Source organism: Astatotilapia calliptera, chromosome 18 (assembly GCF_964374335.1).
Source record: "Astatotilapia calliptera chromosome 18, fAstCal68.1, whole genome shotgun sequence".
Taxonomy (NCBI): Eukaryota; Metazoa; Chordata; class Actinopteri; order Cichliformes; family Cichlidae; genus Astatotilapia; species Astatotilapia calliptera.
The window spans coordinates 16,779,498-16,793,315 of record NC_137439.1 but is presented as its reverse complement, the minus strand read 5'-3'; positions in this window follow the sequence as shown (position 1 = coordinate 16,793,315).

Genomic DNA, 13,818 nt, shown 5'->3' with positions numbered 1-13,818 from the left:
GAAATGCAGAGAGGGACACACAAACACAGGCTCTAATCCAGTCAATCAGTCTAACTATATTCAATTTAAATCCTACAATGACATGCTGCCAAATAAGGGCAGGGTTCTCTCTCTCCCACTAAACACACACACACACACACACACACACACACACACACACACACACACACACACACACACACACACACACACACACACACAGAGGGAGAGAGCTGCCGAATTTAAATCCACCAATCAGAGTGGCTGTTTACGTTTTCCCGCCAAAAAAGGTGCATCTTTTTACACACACAGCAGAGAGAGGCACAGGATTATTGCAGTCTATTTCTCATAGTGACGACTCCCCTCAAACAAATGACCATAATTTCCAAACCGTAGGGGCTAGAACGGTCATTCTTACACCGTTTTGTTCAGAAGACATGGGGGAATCTTCCAGTGTTTACAATTTATCATTAAAATATGAATTATTAAAGATATTTGACTTCTAATGCACCATAACTGAGTAGAGCGAAGCAAAAACTGCCTTGACTTGCCCTCAAACAACGCTTTGTAACTTGAAATCTATTTGGAGTATCGATATCATTCTTTCACCGTAAGAGACAGCAGCCTTTGGTGAACAGTCATGGAAATTTTCAGGTCTCTGTGGAAATCCAAAAAAAAGTTATGACGAGAGAAAAAAGTGGTTCATTTCCACAGTTTTAAATCTGAAGAAATCTGAGCGAAGGACGAATTTCCTACCCTCAAACAAGTCCAACTCATTTCAGAACGGTAATAGGTGAGAAAGAAATTCTTGAATTGTGAGCGTCAGGGGTGTCTGAAGCTATTCGGGGACAAGCCTCATGTCTTAAAGTCGCTTCGTTAAGGAGATATGACGATTCGAATATGCCTCTCATTACAGAAATCCAGCGATGATTTTGAACAAGCTCTCCATTGACTTTATATGGAGAGTTTTGAGACCTTGTGTTGGTCTGAGGAGATTTGCAAAAATTCTATAAATCCCACAACAATGATAGTGACATTTTCTGAAAGCCAGCAAAAATACCTACGTTTTGATGTATAATTTGTGGAAGTTGAGTGAAAATTGAGCAAGTAGCAGGAAGTTGTTCAGACATGAAGTGAAAATTGCAAAACCTTCAGTGGCACACTGGAAGCCAAGAGCATAGCAACCATAACAACACATGTATTTTGTGAAAAATCACAATTTTGCAACTCAAAACTTTAAGAGGCATAAAAGTAAAACAGTAAAAGATTTGAAAAAGCTGAATCATATCTGAATAGCCCAATAATTTGTGAACATTTTAAAGTTTGAATGGTTGTTCTAGGTGAAAATATGAGGAAGTAGTTAAGTTTCAAAAACAAGCAAATTTTAGCAGAATTGCTGAAGTTTCCCATTCATTTCAATGGGACAAATTAAAGGAAAAAAGTGGAATATTTTAAAAAGTATAATAGTTAAAAATACCAAAAGATATAGCCGGAAAGAGCAAAAATAGCTGAATAGTTTAAAATTTGAACGGTGAAAATCGGCTGAAAATTGTGGAAGTAGTTCTACGGCGAAAAGTGTACGGAAGCAACTAGAATAATAAAGTATAAAGAATAAAGAGAAACAGGAACTCAATAGTGTGGATGCTTAAAGCATCCACACAACTAGAAAGTGCATTTTCTGAAGAAACTGCAGTGTGAATGCTTGAATCTGAATGTATGCACTGAAATGAATTAATTGCTGAATTTTGAGTTAAAAATATTGAATGAGATAAAAAAAAACAAAAAAAAAAACGAATTTAACCTGAAAACAAAGGTGCTGAACTGCTAAAAGCTGAAGGTTACACAGAAGAAGGAGTTGGAAAAAAACTGAAAATGTTTTAAATGTAAATTAGAAAACCCTAAGAAATGAGAAAAGAACATTTAGAGTCAGAAAACATCTGAATGAATATTAAAAGGTCATATTCTTTGAATCACTGAATGACTCAAATGTGATCCCTCCACTTTGATCCACACAGTTTAAAAAGTTTAAATGCCTGAGCTTTGAAAGACACGGTGTTGGAAAGAGAACAATAATGGCGACAATTTGAGGGTAAAATGATGGCTGTAACACTGTGGACACAGCAGCAGTTGAAAGAGAAGTGCTTAAGATGGATCTTGGTACAGTGGCAGGCAGAGCTCGTTAAGCAGGCAGGTGTGAGCCTGGTTGCTATAGTGACCGCACCCAATGGCTCCATACACACGTACACAGACATGCGCCTCACTTTTGCTGCTTAAAATGAACAGAAAAGTCAGGCCGAAACAAATCGCTCCCAAATGAAAAGTAAAAGTCGTATTGACAAAATTCTTTCACCGTGAGCGACAGCAATGTCTAGTCTACCTAATTCTCAGTTTTCATGCCTGTGGAGCTTATTATATGGACGTGGTGACAGTGGAAAGACACCATGCTCTTCTGATTTTCAAACGAACCTTCTGAGCCGTTTTAACATTAGAGTCTATGGAAGAGTTGGAGGGAGGAGGCTGTGCATTGGTGACATTTACGAAAGAACCATAACACATATTACAATAGTAAACACATTGGATGAAAGAGGACAACGATGGCTACGTTTTGAGGGTAAAATGATGGCTGTAGAGCAAACGCTGTGGACACAGCAGCAGTTTTAAAAAAGATTTTAAGATTAATTTTTTTGCTCCTCTCACTCTAGCAGTTGAGCTGTCTCACTCTAGCCCCAACATTCCGTCCCATACACACCCATTATAAACTCTGAAACGGGTGAAAAAACATCATGAAACTTAAACTGGAACTGAAGAAAAAGTATAATAGATATTGAAAAGATAAATACAAGTTGAATAGTTGAATGTCTTGTCTTCGTTTTAAAGTTTGAATGGTGGCTCTATGTCAACGTATGTGGAAGTAGTAGGAGTTTAAAAATAAGTAAGTTGAATGAGAATTTGAAGGGTCTCCCCATTGAAATACATGGGAAATTTTTGTTGAATAAAGTTGAATAAAATTAAAAATATAAATGTTAAAAATGAGAAAAGTAGAAGCAGTCATGTCCAAAAGAAGAGGAATCTAATGGTGTTTGAATGGTTTTTCTAAGTTGAACGGTTTTGAAGGAGTAGGAGTACAAAAAACGTACGGAATAGATAAAACGGAATAATAAAGATTAGAAGAACAATACTGTGAATGCTTTTCAAGCATTCACACTAATAAAGAATAAAGAGAAACAGGAACTCAATAGTGTGGATGCTTAAAGCATCCACACAATAAAGAGAAACAGGAACTCAATAGTGTGGATGCCTATTAAGGCATCCACACAATTAAGCATATTAGGTGATGTGCATCTCTGTAATGAGAAGGGGTGTGGTCTAATGACATCAACACCCTATATCAGGTGTGCATAATTATTAGGCAACGTCCTTTCCTTTGGCAAAATGGGTCAAAAGAAGGACTTGACAGGCTCAGAAAAGTCAAAAATAGTGAGATATCTTGCAGAGGGATGCAGCAGTCTCAAAATTGCAAAGCTTCTGAAGCGTGATCATCGAACAATCAAGCGTTTCAGTCAACAGGGTCGCAAGAAGCGTGTGGAAAAACCAAGGCGCAAAATAACTGCCCATGAACTGAGAGAAGTCAAGCGTGCAGCTGCCAAGATGCCACTTGCCACCAGTTTGGCCATATTTCAGAGCTGCAACATCACTGGAGTGCCCAAAAGCACAAGGTGTGCAATACTCAGAGACATGGCCAAGGTAAGAAAGGCTGAAAGACGACCACCACTGAACAAGACACACAAGCTGAAACGTCAAGACTGGGCCAAGAAATATCTCAAGACTGGTTTTTCTAAGGTTTTATGGACTGATGAAATGAGAGCGAGTCTTGATGGGCCAGATGGATGGGCCCGTGGCTGGATTGGTAAAGGGCAGAGAGCTCCAGTCCGACTCAGACGCCAGCAAGGTGGAGGTGGAGTACTGGTTTGGGCTGGTATCATCAAAGATGAGCTTGTGGGGCCTTTTCAGGTTGAGGATGGAGTCAAGCTCAACTCCCAGTCCTACTGCCAGTTTCTGGAAGACACCTTCTTCAAGCAGTGGTACAGGAAGAAGTCTGCATCCTTCAAGAAAAACATGATTTTCATGCAGGACAATGCTCCATCACACGCGTCCAAGTACTCCACAGCGTGGCTGGCAAGAAAGGGTATAAAAGAAGAAAAACTAATGACATGGCCACCTTGTTCACCTGATCTGAACCCCATTGAGAACCTGTGGTCCATCATCAAATGTGAGATTTACAAGGAGGGAAAACAGTACACCTCTCTGAACAGTGTCTGGGAGGCTGTGGTTGCTGCTGCACGCAATGTTGATGGTGAACAGATCAAAACACTGACAGAATCCATGGATGGCAGGCTTTTGAGTGTCCTTGCAAAGAAAGGTGGCTATATTGGTCACTGATTTGTTTTTGTTTTGTTTTTGAATGTCAGAAATGTATATTTGTGAATGTGGAGATGTTATATTGGTTTCACTGGTAAAAATAAATAATTGAAATGGGTATATAATTGTATTTTGTTAAGTTGCCTAATAATTATGCACAGTAATAGTCACCTGCACACACAGATATCCCCCTAAAATAGCTAAAACTAAAAACAAACTAAAAACTACTTCCAAAAACATTCAGCTTTGATATTAATGAGTTTTTTGGGTTCACTGAGAACATGGTTGTTGTTCAATAATAGCATTATTCCTCAAAAATACAACTTGCCTAATAATTCTGCACTCCCTGTATATTTCAGTCTGGGCTGGTGTAAATGTGTGATTGTGGCTGTTTGCTTAGTAGTGCCGTGTTTACATCTCTAAGCTTGTGTTTGATCCTGGGCTCTTTCCATCCCCGATACATGTAAGCTTTTCATGCTGATGATTAAGATTAAATGTTTATGCTCCAGGCCTGTATTTATTCCAGGTATTGTTGTTGTTGTTTTATCTGGAATGAAAAGTTTACCGTCCAAATTGGCCTTCAGCATGTGATCTATTCATTAAATAGGATATTCAAGGACGAGTTAGAGCCAACGTGATTATAAAAACATATCAGCATTTGACTTTGTCTTTAAAGCAGTGCGGTTACTTTTTTTATTCTTTGAAATTCTCAGCATTGTTGCATCTTTATGATTTTAGTTGGAAAATATTTTCTCCATATAGCAATAAGATATTTCCTAGCACTGGCACGCTAGTGAACGTGTTAGACAAAATTGCAGTCGAAAGCTTTATCAATCTTGTCTGATCCGTTTGTGCATACTGGAGGTCTTAGCTTCTGTATCAACAGCAGTTTATCTGTTTGATCGATGAGCTCCAAGGTACAGGAAGTAAACTGAATACAAATGATTCACATACAAATCTCTCTAAACGGCGTAGCACCGTGTTATGCTCATTCATTTCCATCATAACAAAGCTTTCTACAGCTTTAAACATGTTTGAAGTGACATTTGAAATACATACAATTTATTTCCTTATAGGTGTCTACAAAATGTAGGTAAATTTGCTTTTCTGAAATAGGCACTTTAGGTTGCTTAAGGCAACTGAATTCTCTAATGCTTGAAAACTCTGGACTACTTTTTAAAAAACTTGAATCTGCAGTTCTGTCAAGTGGTATCTGCTCATCAAAAAGCATACATAATTTATATATAGCGTTCAGCTAAAACATTAAAGTCACCGATAGATGATGTAACATTGCATTGCATTGTCTGCTAGAAAACAATGAGCATTTGTGTGGATGCGACTGACTACCCACCTAAATATTGCTGCAGACCAAGCATGCCTCTATGGCAAAAGCGCTCCCAGGTAGCAGCAGCCTCCCCCTGCACGATACTGGGTTTGCACCTCACAGCAAAAGCTGCAAAGCATCCAGCTCCAAAAGATCCAACTTGATTGAGCTTCCATACGATGCTCTAATGACGATGATGATGATGATGATAATGATGACAGGTTTCACAGAGGGCCCACTTCACAGCCACACTACAGGAGACGCCCAGAGGTCTAGTGTCCTGTGCCCAAGCTGTTCTGGTGGAAATTAGACCGTATTATGCAATATGAAAAAAAAGTGTATTGCAGGAAAAAAAAATCCATACTATTTAACTTCACCCCCAACTGGGTGTGGCAGGTAGCTGCCCCTCCCTGTATCTGGTCCTACCAGAAGTTTCTTCCTGTTAAAAGGAAGTTTTTTCTTTCCACTGTCGCCAAATGCTTGCTGATAGGGGGTCATCCGATTGTTGAGGTTTTCTCTGTATTATTTTAGATCTTTACCTTACTATATAAAACAACTTGAGGCAACTGTTGTGATTTGATCGTGCTACAAATAAAACTGAAGTGAACTGAATTAAAATTGAATTGAACTGAGCTTAAGGATTTACTCTTTATCACTGAACAGATGTCGTAGATTTAAAATTGTCTGTCTTTCTTTTTCTGTTTGAAATTTGCACATTTGTGTTAATCAGTGAATTCTCAGTGTTAACACAAAGTGTTTGAACAGAGCCAAATTTCTTCATAGTGCTGCATTATGCCAGTACTTATTCCAGAGTCCAGGAATTTGTCTTTTCCTGTCGCAAGCACACATTGAGCAGTAGCTTACATATGAATCGGCTTTTATCTCAGAATAGCATTTATGCAAGGTCATTTGCAGCAACTGTCACCGATTAAGTAGCAGCCATTGGATGAGAAGGCCATCTTTTTGTTTCTGTTGTTTGACAGATTTTTGCTGCTGAACTTTTGCAACTCAGAAGAAAAGATGAGAAAAAAAGGTGAATCTGTCTGACTGTCACATACAAAAAGTGAGATGTTGTTCTTTTTTCTTCTTCTTCTTCACAGTTTAATGTTGCTTAAGGCTTTGAAACATATTTGTTTTATTGTATTCTTTTCTATAGAGTTTGTTGCCCCTTAGAATGAAACTCGGCTCGATATCTGCAGTTATTACAGCTCATGTTGTGTCTCAATGATGTATACAAATACATCTGTTTCTGTGAGCATGCCCACACTTTCATTTTGCAGTCATTGAATGAGCAGTCCAAAGCCTTGATAACAACACAGCATTGTGCTTAACATTGGTTATAAAGTCTTAACCCCCACCCTGAAAAAGGCAAGACTAGAAAAAAAGTTCAAACGTTTTGACATAATTTGTCTTATCTAATGGGTAACCTCTGGGTAACATGTGGAGGTGTGTGTGTTGTGGGTGGGTGAGGGGGGGGTTTGTTTTACACAAACAAAGTGCGAATAGTTTTAGGTTTAGTGCTATTAAAGGAACTGTACCAGGCTTATTAAATTATTGAGATAAAAAATGTGAATGGAGACCCAGTAAATACTGAATCTTACAGTGCCTACTTATTTAAGCTATTTTTATAGGTTTGTTGTGATTAACTTATTTGTTTTTTCAACTTTAACTTTTTTAACTTTTATTTGCTGTAACAAGAAATGTCCTAGCTTTGAATAACTCTTCTCTTATCTTGTCTTAATGAAGAGTACATAGCCTGAAGTAGAAGGATAATTTCCAACATTACTCATGTGTCTGCTCTGCAGTGGGCTATTTATCATTAGATGGTTACAGTAACACCATATTTCTGCTGCATTTATGAAATTATAGAACAACAATAACTAAAATTGTGTACTTTTTATTACGTAAAGATGAGAACTGTTGTGAAGTGGAGGAAAAATGTCCTGTTTAGAGTGACTTTGCCAAAGCTCTAGAGCTACTTTGTAGTTAATCAAATGAAAAGGAGGCTGGTTTGATATCCAGTAGAGCGATTAGCAGTACGATACCTCTGAAGATACTAAAAGTAAACAAACAATATGAAAGTTTCAGTTTCATTTTCCAACTGCAGATCAAGCAGACCAGCAGCCAGTGTGAGCAAATAAATGTGTCCAAACACTGTGAAATCCTCTGTTTTCCTCCATTACTTTTTTGTAAAATTCATAGTTAGAGGGACTAAAGAAGATTTTATGTGCCTACATCCATACTGCCTGCTGTAATTGAGGTTCAGCAAAATTAAGAGGGTGTTTTTCATAATCATGTGATTCTGTTTTTTGTAAAAGCTACAGGGAGGGATGGACAAGAGAGCCTTAGATTCATTTTGACCTCTTAGTGTGTTGATCTGAGGCAATGGTTCACCAGCCGAGTATCAGTTCCACCACAAGTTGATTTCCAATCCTTTGCAGAGATTTCAGTTTCCAAATCTTCGTTCCATGCATTCAGCTTAGATTGTGAACTCTGGTATGAAAGAGCAGATTATAAAATTGTGATGCGATTCCTTCTTTTAAACAGCCCTCTGTTGTGACATTTTCAGCAGGTGTTAGTGGAGATCCAGTATGTGAATTATGTTGAAGCTCTATAAAGCTTTGCAGCTGTAGAAAGTGAAAAATGCTTTCTATTCAGATTAAAAATGCGTCTCGGTTATTGAAAAGACATGATAACATCAGAGTTTGGATGATAGAGATCTTAAATCTTTCCAAGCCCTTAAGAAGCCCAGCATTTAAATGTAGCATCTGTTCCTGCGGGGATGAAAAAGCGGTTACTCCATATTCTGCAGTGTTGTGACAAAGAGTTTGGCTCTTTAACATATTAGGTTTCAATCACATGTTTTAACAACTGAAGCACCAATCTGCTTTTGCACTTTTTGGCTGTTTAACTATTTTTAGCCAAAAAAAACTAACTCTGTTACATTTATTGACTTTGTTCTTATAGTCACAGTAACATTGTTACAAATGTGCTTGTGCCAACTTTCGAAAACTGTATATTGGAAAACAAAGTGCTTAGAGGCTGGGATCACACTTTTAATCTAATCAATAGTTCAGGGTCTGTTATTATGTCTTCATCCTGGCACTGCCCCCTCCAGTGCAGTGTTGCATCTTTGCTTCTCATTCTTTACTTAATGATATATGCGCTCTTAAATGTCATCTGCTTTAATACCGTGTCCAGTTGCTAACAGGGTAATCTGTTCTCAGAGGTGCTTGCCAAATCTCCATAACTTGGGCACTGCATAGAAGGACTTGCTGTAATTGCTCTTTTTTTTAGCTCTGCATCATATCAGGGCGGTTTGCTTGTCATGGGAATTTTTTGCTGAACTGTCGTAATTATAGCTCATTACTTAATGTCCAGCACCGTTTAGAGTCACATAAAGTGGCAGCTGTAATCACGTGCTGTTTTCACATTTATTGTCAGACCAGGTAAAGCTGTGTTAAGAGTACTCTGAAGATTGCCAAAGGTTTTGCAGCCTCGTTCTCATGAATGAGAATGAATCAGTGTTTGTGACTGTGTATACATTTTAATCTAAACTCTTACAATCATCCCAGTGATCTGTTACAGTCAGAGCACAAATAATAGAAACTATTTTCAGTAAGTCTTCCAGGCGGATGCATTTGGTCACATTTCTGGCAGTGCTGCAAGCTTTTATGGACGAATATACAACACATTCGGTTTGAGTCCACAAAAACAAAAAACAATATATGGAACTGTAAACTAGATATCTACCATTTGAATGAAGTATTCTACCGTATATAGAAAAATGGAGGAATATAGATTATGACTTAAAGCTTAATTGTATCACACATTACTTCATCATTTTTTGTATATAATGAGAAAACAGGTTCTCGTGATCGCTAGTAAGCAGTGTTTATGACACAGACACATTATATTGTGTCCCTTATGGTACATAGTCCAAAGCCCAGAGGTGCTTGGGGCCTGGAAATTTTACAGAACATTAGTTAATAGTTTAAAGTCAAATTCAAAGGCTCCTTCAAAGAGAGTACAGTGCTTAGTAGTGCCTTAAATATTACTCTTCCTAATTAATATTCACTGCATTATGCTGTGCATTCTACCATCCACTTGAAAGCCAATTACTTCTGAAAAGTCTCCCACTTTCATGCTGCAACTGCAACAACAGGCTTACCTGCTAGTGTGAATTTAGGTTTGTTAATGTTAACACAGGATGATGTTATCAAAATATAGAAAATGGAAATAAATACAGTGTGAAAAGCATTTGCATTTTCTGAGTGTACGTCGAAAAGAGAATGCAGATGTATGCAAAAGTGATGATGAAAATCACTATAAGATAAATACTGAATATTTATTGAGGTGTGTACGAATGTTTCTATGTTTATTCCATTAAGGGTGATTCATCTACTTTAAATTCTAATCAAGAGGATTTAAATCTATTGAGGTTTTAAATGATTGTTTGGTTATAGTGAAAATATGTCAGTATTGTTGCTGTTGGTGTCACAAAAGTTTCACTTTAATGTTTTCTGTTTTTCTAATACAAGTGAGTGAAGGTAGCAGTGGTGCAGATCTTCAACAATCTAATGACATGATTTGATTTGTTAGTGCCGTGATTTCATTCAGAGTCACATCTCGATTCAAAAGGATACTTCATGTCATGTAGAGCATAGGACCCTATGCTCTACATGACAGTACATTTAGAAAAAAACGTATTGCTTCTGTGAAAGGATGGCTAGGAGAAAGCCCTTTCTCTCTAAGATCATGACAGCAGGGCTTAAGTTTGCAAAGTTGCATCTGAACAAATGATAAGACTTCTGGAACAATGTCCTTTGGGGAGACAAGACCAAAATGAAGATGTTTGAGATGTATGCACAGTGCCACATTTGGCGAAAACCAAACGCAGCATATCAGCACAAAAACCTCCTACCAGCTGTCGAGCACAATGATGGAGGGGTGATGATTTTGTGATGATTTGATTTGCAGCCACAGGACCTGGGCACCTTGCAGTCACTGACTCCTCTGTATACCAAAGTATTCTAGAGTCAAACATGAAGCCGTCTCTCTGACAGCTGAAACTTGTCCTGGGTTTGGGTACATGAAGAATCAGGGGAAAAAAGCGGATGTTGTTCTGTCAATGTTCTTTCTCTGCTAGTGGACAACAGCTTCTCTTCTTCTGCATAGGTACTTAGGGAAAGCCATCATTATCCAAAAGGCGTGCAGATGCAGGGCTTTTGAAGCAAAACACAATATATAGACAGTTTTTGTTTTGGGTTTTTTTTGCTTGTCACAGTTTGTGGGAGTTTTTTTTTTTTAAGTGCATCAGTTTGTGTTCGACAGATTGTTTCATTAGGTAGTGCTCAAGTTCAGTGCCCTTCTCCACTAATCTGTCATTGTTGTGAAATGTTTACGAAATGTAACTATTTGCACAGTTAATTATGAAGTCATTAAATGTGAAACAGTCCCAAATTCATTTTAAAATATTGCTTTTCCACCTTGTTTATTTGAACAAGGGTTTTTTTTTTCTTTGTTTTTGTTGTTTTTTTGGTGTTTGGGAATTAACTCACAATCACAGAAAATAAGAATCACAGTTCTAATGTATTGCATTTTTTCTAGCCATTATTTTAAAAAAGTAACATTTCATCACATTAACAAAAGCCCAGCCCTTGCAGAGGAGGTTGGGTGTTGTTGCTGAACATGTGTTTTTCTACATATTGTCTTATCAGCAAACAGCAGAATTGGCTGTTTTTAGTGCAGGGACTGCCACATCTAATGCTCCCTGCATCCATTATGATTTAATGCTTTCCTGTCACTTTACACAAATATGTATAAAGTACCAGAAGCATTTAGCCAAATTCCTACTTGATTTCTGTTTCAGGCAGTAATTTGACGCCTCGGTGAAGGATTTTTTAGTTTGTTAGTGACTCTCACCTCGCAGTCATTGAGTTGCCTAACCCTGCTCTGTGAGTGAAGCCATATTTAAACTCAGTGAAGGTCTCTAATGCTAAAGCACCATCCATCAATGTGTTTTTTAGCACATTAATCATTATCAGTTCTCACTGTGAATGCAAAGGGGCGCAGCTGAATCGTATTCATTTTCAAATATTGAGACAAGCACAAACCGCTTCTTTATCCAAACATCTTAATCAAGCTAATGACATTTTGACAAGGGATAAAATGAGACAAATACAGACGTGTCATGATGTTATGAGTTATTAAAGTGGCTTAATCTTGCTCTTATATTGTGGTGGGGAAAAAAATGCAACTGTCTTGTAGTTTGGAAATTGTTATATTGTAGATTTTGTTTTGGTAGACATGTTCAAAGCCTGTGTTGTGATGGGTAGATTTTAAAAGTGCAACAGCCTGTCACTTCAGGCATCATGTTCCATTTCCTTCTGCGAGCATTTTTAAAATTCCATCTCAGCTTTGACAAATGTCTTTTTTTGTGGGTTTATGTGAAATGTATACCTCTGTAGTACTCTGGCTATAGGTTCCTATGGGCTCCACGGTTGCCAGGACAGGATATTGATGCCTAAAGGGCTGTGGTCTCATCCCTGGCAGTCCACCTATTGTTAAGATAATAAGTGATCCCTGAGTAGCCAATGAGTGATCGTCTTGTTTGGTTCCAGGAGAAATTGAAGGGCTTGTCAGAATGGTGAGGTGAACTTTTGACCCCACAAGAAAAATCACCAATTTCATTACTGGTCAAGCCTAAACTGTAATTATACACACAACAAATAAATGTTCCAGGACTGCTGCAGAAAGACTCTGAAATGCTTTGGGATTTTTGTATTGCTTGAAGCAAAAAGAAAATGTATATATGTGCTATATATGTATGTATGTGTGTGTATATATATATATATATATATATATATATATATATATGAATGTCTTTTTGTTCATTTTTAAAATAACTTTTTAAAATTTTTGTTTTATTTTTTATATATAAAAGACAAAATGGAAATCTCATCGATGACTGGATTAATACTCAGTTATAATTATATTAGGTGGCTTGGAAGCCATTTTTTCACACTTTACTTGTTGACATCGTTATAAAAAGGTTAACATGTGGAAACTTCTGGAACACCATTGAACTCTTAATATGTGCATCGATGCAGTAAACAACCTGTGGCATTGTTTGAGAAAATGGTTGATGACACAGTGACTGGACAGTAGGTAGGAGCAGATTAAGAAATAATAACACAGTGATGGTGATGTCCAGATTGAGAGACTCCCCCTGTGAGCACAGAGACACAAACAAAGCAGCCATTCAGCAGTGGAATGGATCCTGACTACTAAAGAGGAGGAGAGAGAGCGAGAGAGAGAGAGCAAGAAATGGGGGAGTGGTGGGAGAGAGAGAGGGAGAGAGAGGATGCGAGAAAGAGAGTGAAAGGCTCCACACGGCAGAATATAAATCTGTATGTTAACAGGACTAAAGCTTGGGGTCTTGGAGCGGCTTTAGCGGTTATGCTGGTGGGGGGTGATCGTAAAGCGTCAAGAGGTGGTCATCCCTATTAACTGAAGATCTGTGCAAATAAGGAAGTGGAACCCGTGGAATCTGTGAACGCCGGTTGTCAAGCACACTGGTGGGCTGGTGGGAGGTCTCTGACCCCCTCATTTTCATTTCTGGAAGAAAGGAGAAGCGCAAAAAAGCAAGGTGGCAGCGAGGGACCAGTGAGCCATTTCTCTCTTTATTACCTTCATTCACAAAACCATTGCATCCCATTATCATAGCGATGTAGAGGCATTCTCTCCGATTGGAGGAGGAAGGGTCCCATTGACTGCTCAGGCTTAGCACCTCTCTCCAAACGCTAGCCCTTTTCATTGCAGTGCCCCCCCCCTCATCTCTCGCCTCTATCCTTACGCCTGCTATATTCTCTGTTCTTTCTTTTCTTGTCCCTCGTATTCTTCCTTTTCACACGACTCAGGAATCAGGAGGCATTGCGTTTGGGTAGAAGTGGCTGTTTCTGTCATTGTGTTTGGTGCCGTTACAAAGGACAGCTGAGCAGGGAGTGTGAGAGACAGCTTTGGAGATAATAAAACAGAAGCCTGAAAGAACAGGGGAGACCTGGGACTACAAGAACAGCTCAGTGGAATGCGAA